Below are 9207 nucleotides of genomic sequence, written 5' to 3'. Positions count from 1 at the left end.
GGCCATTATTAGACACAACCATGCCTGGTTCTAGGTTGTCGAGAGCCACAGCTCAGTCTCTTCTCTTATCCCCTGCCACAGCTCTGCGGTGGTGTGCTGTTTGTCCCCTAAGCATATCAGCTTCAGCACGGCCTGTTGCCGCTTCCCCACTGCAGTGCTACACTGCTTCCAGCTACCGACTGATGACTGACTGGTAGTGCACGCAGATAATTCGGAGGTGGAAGTGGAGGAGGAAGAGGAGGAGAAGTGGGAGTTGGAGAAACTAACGAGGTGCTGGCAGAAACCCTTATTGACATAGGGCCTGCAGTCCTTGGCGTCGGTAGCACCTGTGCCATCCCAGGGTACGGCTCGCTCCCGGCCTCCACAACATTCACCCAGTGTGCCATCAGGGAAATGTAGCGTCCCTGGCCGAATGTACTTGTCCATGTGTCTGTGGTTAAGTGGACCTTCCCAGTAACTGCGTTGGTCAGGGCACTTGTGATGTTACGGGACACAGGTTGATGTTAGGCGGGCACGGCACACCTTGAAAAATAGTGGCAGCTGGGGAGTGCGTAAAGCGGACGGCCGCCGACATGAGGCTGCGGAAGGCCTCAGTGTCCACAAGCGTAAATGGCAACATTTCCAGGGCCAGTAATTTGGAAAGCTGCACATTTAGTGCTATGGCCTGTGGGTGGGTGGCTGAATATTTGCGCTTGGGTTCAAATGCCTGAGGTAAGGACATTTGTACACTACTCTGGGACACGGAAGTGGATGTGGTCACTGAGGGTGCTTGCGAAGGTCCAGGTGCAGGGCGGGAGGCATTCGGGCCTGCGCCTTCGACAGGGGATTGGACAGCACATAACACAAGGGAAGAGGAGGCAGTGGTGTGACCCACAGACACAGATTGCGGACCCAGGTGTTCGGCCCACCTATTACGGTGCTTTGATGCCATGTGGCGGATCATGCTGGTGGTGGTGAGGTTGCTAGTGTTCACGCCCCTGCTCATTATTGAATGGTACAGGTTGCAAATGACAATTCTTTTGTCGTCCGCATTTTACTCAAAAAAGTGCCAGACTACGGAACACCTACCCCTTGGCAAGGGAGATTTCCGCAAAGGGGTGCTCCGGGGAACAGTTGCGGGCCTGTTTGGTGTGGCCCGCCTTCTCCCTTTTGCCACCCCACTGCCCCTTCCAGCCTGTTTCGGTGCTGCAGAGCCCTCCCCCTCTGTACTGCTGTCCTCGCTTGGCTTTCCACCTTCCCAGGTTGGGTCAGTGACTTTATCGTCCACCACCTCCTCTTCCACTTCCTCACTCTGCTCATCCTCCTGACTTGTTGATCTAACTACTACCTCAGTGATTGACAACTGTGTCCTTTTCCTCAACCTCTTGAGACAGTAATTGCCGTTGACTTATTGGCAACTGTGTCTCATCATCATCCACCTCTTGAAACAGTAATTGCCGTTCCCCACCATCATCTTCTTGTGATTGTGGATGCTCAAGAGTTTAGAAATCAGGGCACAAGATCTGTCCCTCTTCAAGCGTGCTTAACAAGAGGGCCAAATCAAGGAATGGTGCTGAAAGAGCTCCTTGGAATATCCGAGTGTGGGATCATTTTTTTGCCCAGACTCTCCATGGTGGGAGGAAGGAGGATCAGTGTGAGGTTTGGGTTGAGAAGACTCTTGGCTACTGAGACTAGACTTGGTGGAAGTGCAACACGCCAGACCTGCAAGGTATAGCAAAGTGAGGTCACGGTTATGGGCAATCGAGGGTTGCTCACTGTATTGGAGAACCCTGGGCAGGCATGTGGCAGTGAAGGAGAGGTAGACACGGTTCCTCTGGGGCACACTCTGTATGTAGGGACCAGGCCTGATGGTGGATGAGGTGCCCGGGATGTTACGGGTATTTTGAGTGCCTGGGGCAAGGTCCCTTTAAGGTTCGTGACGCCAGTGCCCTTTGACGGTGGCACACCGGTTGATAGTTGGAATAAGTGAGGTACTCATATAGTATAGTGAACCAAACGTTGCTTTACTTAACAGTCCAACTTTTGTACATACAGATGGTGACACAGTCTCTTAGTTCACAGCTTTACAAGCAGGCTTATTTCACAAGATGGCAGGTATTGATTATGCAAGATACTCAGAGGGTAAATCCACAATTGCACTCAGAATCAGGTTGTACCTTTCCTCAGAAATAGCGTACACTGTTCTTTCTAGAACTCCTGTCTGGCTTTCTATCCCAAGGCCCAGATGCCTAAATACTGGCTTAAATCCTTGGTAAATATATCTTCCTCTTGTATTAGATCCTTGCTTTACTTTCTAAAGCATCTGCCCATCAGTGTTACTTATCTTTTACTTGTGATATCCTGACTTGTCTGTGAAGGGCTGTGGGTTTCTCCCAGGAGGTCTGTCCTGCTACTGGGGTGTCTCAACTAAGCTAAGCTTAGCCTCAGGAGCTTCAGTCTGACGAGGCAACTCCTCCAGTCCCCTGGAATGAACTCACCCTCTCCTGTCTGGGCCTTCCTATATATCTAGGGCTCTCTAGTTCCCTCTAACGTCTGGGAGGCTAAACTACACCCTGACAGGCCTGACACCCAGATAACACAGGGAAAAACATGCACATGACATTCAATGCAATGAAACACATTAACCTGTGTAGTGCCCACCTTTACCTAGTGGGACACTACAGAAGACAGGGTGGTGCTTAACCGACTGGAAGCATTATCTGCTGCAATCCAACTGACCACCTGCTCGCACTGGGGCTGACTTCAAGAGTGGTGTCCTGAAGCTAGGTATCGTGGATGATTGTTTTTCTTCTGCTCTGGCAGCAGGCACAGTTTTACCGTGCCCAGGGCCACAGCCTCTGCGTGCACCATTAGCATCATGGCCACTGCCCCTTCACTTACTGCTCGCCCTTCTTCATATTAAATGTTATATATAATTGAAAGTCTGTTACACGTACAGTAGTGTAGGATTTGGAAGTGTATGCGCAAACAAATTTAAAAAAGGTATTTGGTATGTGGAAACTTCACACAGGAGATATCCCGCAGGTAATGTCAATGCTGTCACCAGCGGCTAATGAAAAATTACAGGGAATGTCACAAGTATTTGGCATGAGGAAACGTTATACAGGAAATAATGTGGGGGGTTCAGTCCGCACAACCCTATGCAGGTGCACATTGCTATGGCGAAATACAGATACAAATGCAAAAACACAAATGCAATCGCACTCTGCAAACCAGCACTCTGCCTGCCTCTATGCTGGATGTTGAATGAGGCATTGGTGTACATTTTGGCCAAAGCGTAATAAGCCACTCACCACGTCAAGGTCGCCTCCATGAGTGGTACCTAACACAAGTTCCTACCTGTTATGGGCCATGACAGCCACACCAAAGTCCAGGGAGCGCAGGTACAGCTTTTAACCCCGTCCGGGGCCCATAACAGGTAGGAACTAGTGTTAGGTACCACTCATGGAGGCGACCTTGACGTGGTGAGTGGCTTATTACGCTTTGGCCAAAAATGTACACCAATGCCTCATTCAACATCCAGCATAGAGACAGGGCAGAGTGCTGGTTTGCAGAGTGCGATTGCATTTGTGTTTTTGCGTTTGTATCTGTATTTCGCCATAGCAATGTGCACCTGCATAGGGTTGTGCGGACTGAACCCCCCACATTTTTTTATTTGTAGTATATATTGGAGGCGTGGCGATCTCCATGCAGTCATGCACACCTGACCAGTTAGTCTGCCCTGGAGGCTGGTTTTAAAGTCAGTATAAAACTGAGTCTGCCTATATAGTACCTACCAGTAGCCATTTGGCTCCAGGAGAAGTATATAGTGGGCTCAGCATGCATGTTGGTACTTGCATCCCTGGATCCGATGAAAGCTGTAATGGCACCGGACGGGGTTAAAAGCAGAGTGTGCTTGGCGTGCAGGCTGTACCTGCGCTCCCTAGACTTTGTGTGGCTGTCATGGCCCATAACAGGTAGGAACTAGTGTTAGGGACCATTAATGGAGGCAACCTTGACGTGGTGAGTGGCTTATTACGCTTTGCAGGGCAGAGTGCTGGTTTGCAGAGTGCGATTGCATTTGTTATACAGGAAATGTACCACCGGAAATGTCACTGTCCCCAGCGTCTACGCAAAAAAGTACACTGTATGTCACAAATAAATTTTTGAAGTGCACACGTTACACTGCAGTGTGGCCCTGGTAATGTCACTGTCAGAATCGGACACCATCTATTGACAAAGTACACTGTATGTCACAGATAAATTTTTTAACCGCACATGTTACACTGGAGATGTGCCCCTAGTAATGTCACTGTCAGAAGTGGACACAGATATTTTTTGGATGCGCACACTTTACAGAGGAGATGTGGCGCAGCTAATGTCACTGTCCGCAGCGGACACTGTCTACAGAAAAAAGTACACTTTATGTCACAGATAAATTTTAGAAGCGCACATGTTACACTGCAGATGTGGCGCTGGTCATGTCACTGTCCGCAGCAGACACCGTCTGCGGAAAAAGTACACATTATGTCACAGATAAATTTTAGAAGCGCACACGTTACACTGCAGATGTGGCGCTGGTCATGTCACTGTACGCAGCAGACACCGTCTACAGAAAAAGTACACTGTATGTCACAGATAAATTTTTGAAGCGCACATGTTACACTGCAGATGTGGCCCTGGTAATGTCACTGTCCGCAACAGACACCGTCTACGGAAAAAGTACACTGTATTTCACAGATAAATTTTAGAAGCGCACACTTTACACTGCAGATGTGACCCTGGTAAGGTCATTGTCCGCAGCAACACAGTCTGCAGAAAAAGTGCACTATATGTCACAGATAAATTTTTAAGCGCCCGCGTTACACTGCAGATGTGGCGCTGGTAACGTCACTGTCCGCAGCAGACCCCTTCTACGGAAAAAGTACACTGCATGTCACAGATACATTTATGAAGCACACACGTTACACTGCAGATGTGGCGCTGGTAATGTCACTGTCTGCAGCAGACACCGTCTACGGAAACAGTACACTTTATGTCACAGATACATTTATGAAGCACATACGTTACACTGCAGATGTGGCGCAGCTAATGTCACTGTCCGCAGCGGACACCGTCTATGGAAAATGTACACTGGATGTCAGATATTTTTTGGATGCGCACACTTTACACAGGAGATGTGGCGCAGCTAATGTCACTGTCCGCAGCAGACACCGTCTATGGAAAATGTACACTGGATGTCAGATATTTTTTGGATGCGCACACTTTACACAGGAGATGTGGCGCAGCTAATGTCACTGTCCGCAACAGACACCGTCCACGGAAAAAGTACACTGGATGTCACAGATATTTTTGGGATGTGCACACTTTACACTGGAGATGTGGCGCAGCTAATCTCACTGTCCGCAGCGGACACCGTCTACGGAAAAAGTACACTGCATGTCATAGATATTTTTGGGATGCGCACACTTTACACTGGAGATGTGGTGCAGCTAATCTCACTGTCCGCGGCGGACACCGTCTACGGAAAAAGTACACTGCATGTCACAGATATTTTTGGGATACGCACACTTTACACTGGAGATGTGGTGCAGCTAATCTCACTGTCCGCAGCGGACACCATCTACGGAAAAAGTACACTGCATATCACAGATATTTTTGGGGATGCGCACACTTTACACTGGAGATGTGGCGCAGCTAATCTCACTGTCCACAGTGGACACCGTCTTCGGAAAAAGTACACTAGATTTCACAGATCTTTTTTTGGAGGCGCACACTTTACACTGGATATGTGGCGCAGCTGATGTCGCTGTCTGCAGCGGCCTAACTATTGTACGCTATTTAGTGCAGGATATGCTGAATATAGATATTGCTGCCACACACACAATAGTCCTTAGAAGGACTTTTGGGTCTGTAAAGTTTTAGCTATTTTGTGCAGGTTGCGGTAAAAATATAGATTGCTGCTGCCACTTTTGGGTCTCTGATGAGTTTTGGTGGTAATAATATTCTTAATTCACTCCCTACACTGTCTGTCCCTTCCTCAACACAGGTCTCCCTGACTAAGAATGAGCCAAACATGCGTCATCGGGTGCTATATAGCACCCCATGATGCGTTTCGGCCAGCCAATCACTGTAATGCCAGCAGCCAACATGGCTAAGGCATTACAGTGAGAGCAGTACTTACCTGCATGTTTATTGGCTGCGTAGGCGGGCAGAGACTCGAGCATTGCGCTCCAGCACATGCGGTATTCGGCTTGATGATCACTACCTGTTACCCATTTTTGGCTAAATATCTTTTTTTCAATTGGCCTTTATTAAAATATTGAGCTGTTCTGTCACAAAGGGTTAACTGTTTTTCTACCTGTGTGACTGGCACTTTCACTTTGTGCCAGTCATCTAATAACCCTCATCTCTAAACTACTGAGAGGTCATAAACAAGAACTGAGCTAATGAGTGTTTAGGAGGTCATAGAGCTGAGATAAGGAGTCCTTTGCTCCTGGTCTGACAGAAAAGCCAGAAAATCGAAAGGGTGCTACTAGAGCATTTCAGCTATGTACAGAAAAAAGGACACCACATTTTAAATAAAGACCAAATTAAAAAATTGTTTAGCTCAAAAGGAGTACAATACTATAATTTAAAAAAATTGCCCCCAAAGGTAAACATAGCCTTTAATAATTAATTAAAGCACCTTTGGCAGCGAATACAGCCTCCAGTCTTCTTGTGTATGATTCCAAAAGGCTTGCACACCTGAATTTGGGGATTTTCTTCCCTGCAGATCCTCTCAAACTCTGTCATGTTGGATGGGGACCAAAGGTGGACAGCCATTTTCAGGTCTCTCCAGAGATGCTTGATTGGGTTTAAGTCAGGGCTCTGGCAGGTCCACTCAAGGACATTCACAGAGTTGTCCATAAGCCACTCCTGTGTTGTCTTGTTGGAAGGTGAATCTTCGGCCCAATCTGAAGTTCAGAGCACTCTGTATTAGGTTTTCGATACGAATATCTCTGTTCTTTGCTCCATTCAGCATTCCCTTAACTCTGACCAGTCTACCTGTCCAAGCCACTGAAAAAAAAAACATAGCATGATGCTGCCACCATGATGCTTCACTGTAGGGATGGAATTGGGAAGGTGATGAAAAGTGCCTGGTTTTCTCCAGACATGACGCTTAGAATTGAGGCAAAAAAGTTAAATCTTGGTTTCATCAGACCAGAGAGTCTTTTTCTCACAGTCCAAGAGTCCTTCTTTCTGGCCACTCATCACTTGTCACAAAGCCAAGACTGGTGGAATGCTGCAGTGATGGTTGATCTTCTGGAAGTTTCTCCCATCTGCACACAAGATATTTGGAGCTCAGCCAGAGTGACCATCGGGTTCTGGGTCACCTATCTTACCAAAACCCTTGTCCTCCAATTACTTAATTTGGTGAGGCAGCCAGCTCTAAGAAGAGTCCTGGTTTTCCGATCTTCTTCCATTTAAGAATTATGGAGGGCACTGTGCTTTTGGGAACTTTCAGTGTAGCAGAATTCCTTTTTGTACCTCTTTCCAGATATCTGCCTCCACACAATCAATTCTTTGAGCTCTGCAAACAGTTCTTTCCTCCTCATGGCTTGGTTTTTGCTCTGATCTGCATTATCATCTGTGAGACCTTATATAAACAGGGGTATGTCTTCCGAAATCATGTCCAATCAACTAAATTTACCACAGGTGGAAGTTGTTTAAACATCAAGATGATCAAGAGAAATGGGAGGCCCCCAGAGCTACATGTGAAATGTCACAGCAAAGGAACTGAATACTTATGTCGATGTAAAAATTTTTGTTTTTCCGTTTTGATAAATTTGTAAACATTTCAAATTTTTTTTTTTCACTTTCTCATTATTGGGTATTGAGTGCAGAATAATGGGGAAAACTTGAATTTGTTTTTATTTTAGCAGAAGGCTGCTACGGAGCACAATGTGAAAAAAGTTAAAGGATCTGAAGCAGGGGCGGATTGGCCATAGAACTTACAGGGAAATTTCCTGATGGGCCGATGCCCAAGTGCCGCCTGAGCCCTCCCCACAGCCGGCCAGTGAAAGTTTTTGGGGATGTATTTTGTGCTGCTGACAGCAGTATTTTGTGAGGGACTGTGGTATTTGGCTCTGTTGGGGTGGTATAAATGTGCCACAATATGGTACTGCTGTCCCTGCCTTCCATCAATTTGGACCCGACTACAAAACGGGGCCACTCTTAGTATTTTTTCCAGGGCCACTTTAAGTTCCCAGTCAACCCCCTGGTCTGAAGACTTGCATAGTACTGAATGTATTGTACATGGAGTATACAGAGTCAGCTCCCGACATGACACTGCTCCGTACACATTGGGTTCAACTATATATTACAGCTGACACTTGGCAGCACAAGTGGGATTGCAGATCACTCTAATTATTCCCATTTAACCTTATATATACCATAGTCAATAGCAACTGCGGAATCTAAGCAATTAAATAGAGGAACTACAAAAAATTATGAGTTTTAAAATTTGCACACAGCATTTTGTTTTTGTACAGGTAGTAAAACATAACAAAAATTAAATCAATGATATCATCCATGTAACGTGCATGTTACATCAACATTTTTGGCGGATCTATTGTAAAAATGCCTGTCCTTGTCTGCAAAACAGACAAGCATAGGACATGTTCTATTCTTTTGAAAAACGGACTTGCGTACATACAGATACTGAATGAACACAGGGTCATATTCAAATGAATGGTTCCGCATATGGGCCACAAAAAAAAACAACGAACGAACACGGACAAAAAATATGTTCATGAGCCCTCACATTGCACTTTCACATCTGTATTCCATGGACCAAAATAGATTAAACACTATTCATGAATCCATTACATAAAAAGATAAAATTCACTAATATATTACATATTCCTTTGCATTACAATCCATGTGCATTCACATTGTGCTTGGGCTGTATGTTCAGCATATACATCAGCATGTGCTCCTGATGGACACTCCGACATGCCCATAGACCAGGGGCGTAGCTATAGGCTCATGGGCCCTGGTGCAAGAGTTCAGTTTGGGCCCCCCCTACCCTCAATACCGTTTCATAACACCACCAGACCCTGATTTTAATTGCTAATATATTTACAAATTAAATTCAGGGCGAAATTTGATAGATGTGCAGTGAAAAAATTCTTCAGACAGCACATGGTGTGCAATAATGCTGGACTGACCCATCAACCGGCTATA

The sequence above is a fragment of the Bufo gargarizans genome, chromosome 1 (assembly GCF_014858855.1).
Source record: "Bufo gargarizans isolate SCDJY-AF-19 chromosome 1, ASM1485885v1, whole genome shotgun sequence".
Classification (NCBI taxonomy): Eukaryota; Metazoa; Chordata; class Amphibia; order Anura; family Bufonidae; genus Bufo; species Bufo gargarizans.
The sequence above is the reverse complement of the archived record's forward strand: the minus strand, read 5'-3'. Positions refer to the sequence as shown.